A 2,478-nucleotide genomic window follows, 5' to 3' on the forward strand; every position below is an offset into this window, starting at 1 on the left:
CCAATACTCTCGATACTCGGTACCGAAACATTTAGGTTTCGAATAAAAGCGCACATAGGCCAAAAATATGGAAAAAACGCCTAACAAAACCCGAATGTAAGAGCCAATAGAGCTTTTTTACTGATTCAAATGAAAGATGTATATATGTCGGTTCGATGCCATAATACAGAGAAACCCTTACTTGTTTGAAGCATTTTTGTTCCAGCTGAATCGGACGATATCATTTTTGTAGGCCTGGGACAGATTCTGTAACCAGTTAACGACAATTTTCGAATCGGTATCGGTTTTGTCGGCGTTTGATATCAAATATTTGTAAGTCAACAAGTGCGATATCGATCCGAAACTTGTCGCTAACTGGCTACAGAATCTCTCCCCTGAAAGGCTTCTTCATCCGTCAAAGTATTTTTCTTGAACCTTGGATCGACTAAGGTTAAAACTGATAAAATAATATTTTTCTGTGGCTATAAGTTGAAGTGTTTAAGCCGATATCATATAAATTAGTAAAGAAAGTTTTTTCTAAACCTGAAATGCATATAATGGCGAGGGTTTAATGTAAATAATCGGTATCGGATACCGAAAAGGAAGTATAGGGTACCGAAATCTTTTTTAAGTTTTGCGTACCGAGTATTGGGGACAATTCAGCACATCACTAGTCGCCCTCATTCTCGCCGCTCTCAGTTGTCAACTCTACGATGACGTCACGCTAAAATTACTCTCAGGAATTCTGCTGCAATCGGCGCAATCTTGTATTCTATCATTCTTGGTGGTTTAGTCGTTGGCTAGAGAGCAACGAATCAACATCGTGCTTGGCTGTTGCGCTTTGTTTCTTGTATGCAAAAATGCCTTGCGAGAAATATTACATGCTTGAAAATGCTTTTGGTGGCATGCAAAGCCATTTGTGTTATAAGTTGAATATTTCCAGTGGTCGCCTTTCGCACTCACCTTGTTCACATTAAACACTTTGTTTCCGCTTAAAGGAAAGGTTTTTGTTTCAGATAAGAAATTCAAATACTTTTGTGTTTATTTGTGCACCACAATTAAAGTTAATTTACAAAGCGTTTTTATTAAAACTTTAGAGTTAACTCTCGTATGAATCATCAAATGCTAGGGCGCGTGCGCGATGTCCGACGTTTTTGGCTGAACTGACTGGTCTCTCATTTGGCCCGATGATGGGAAGCGGCCGTGCGCGCTCGTTAACCATTTTTCGGACTTCACACCGCTGCGGCCACAGGGTGCGCGCACGGCCGCTGAATTAAGTTTAAGCGGCGGCTTAAACATGGTCCCCGCCCTGCAGGAATGCGTTGCTGAGCGTCTCCTGCAGCTCTTTCAGGGCGCGGAACGTGTTGCCAAGGACGCGGTGGCTGGTGCGGCCCTGGAAATTGGCCGTTTGTAGGCCTTGGGGAGTGCGCGCGATCGTCCGTTGGGCGGTCTTCTTGCGCGGCGGTTGCGGCGCCTGGTTGCGCGGGTTCTTCTGCGCCTTCTTCTGCCCACCTTTCTTCTTCGGTGCCCTCCGCTTGATGGGCTTGCATGCTGTCGATTTGGCCCGGTTGGGCTGCTGGTTTCGTTGGCCTGTGCGCACGGGCCTGTTAGCTGCCACATGCAGCAGCGTATGGTGCACTAAGCCACAAACCTTGCAGCTGCCTGGTGAGTCGCATTCGCCGGTTGTGTGGGTGAGCGCAAGGCAGTTGACACAATACCCTTGCGCAAGGGATACTGCCAATCGCTGCGGTGGCTTCATGGCCTTGAAGGCCGGGCACGTCCTGAGCGCGTGGTACCGGTGGCAGAGCCGGCATTGTGGACAGTTGTCTGTCTCCGCCGTTGGAGCCAGGGGCACGCCTTCCGTGGTGCCATGAGGTCTTCGATCTGGAAGTAGAAGCAAAGGCAGAGAAACGAGAAGTACTTGGGTACAATGTTTAAACGGGAAAATATGTATAGAATTATCTATTGTGCTTTTGGAAGGAAGCACAGTTTGACAAGTGGCCGCGTGATAACTCCATTTTGTGTACGGACTTCCACGTCACGTATGTGGTTATCAGGGCCATGGCGAACGTTTTGATTCGTCCCAATCGCCACTCGGTGGGGGGGAGTGAATCTTCTTTGATCACGACGATGTCGCCTGGCTGAGGATCGCGTTGTGGGGTTTTCCACTTGTATCTCTTCTGAAGATCTTTGAGGTAATCTTCTTTCCAGCGGCGACTAAATTGGTGGTGAAGTGCTTTGACTTTCTCCCACCGGTTTAGTAGAGAGAGGTTTTCCGCATTAGGCTCGGGAATGGCCAACAGCGGTGCACCTCGAAGGAAGTGACCCGGAGTAAGTGCTGTCATATCAGCTGGGTCTTGAGAAAGTGCGGATAGAGGCCTCGAGTTGAGGACTGCTTCAATTCGCACCAGAAGCGTCGTGAATTCTTCGAAAGTAAACTTGTAGGTTGCAGCGGTTTTCTTTAAATGGATTTTAAAGCTTTTCACTGCAGATTCCCAC

This window comes from Rhagoletis pomonella, unplaced genomic scaffold, assembly GCF_013731165.1.
Source record: "Rhagoletis pomonella isolate Grant_MI unplaced genomic scaffold, Rhpom_1.0 Rhpom_scaffold_00007, whole genome shotgun sequence".
NCBI lineage: Eukaryota > Metazoa > Arthropoda > Insecta > Diptera > Tephritidae > Rhagoletis > Rhagoletis pomonella.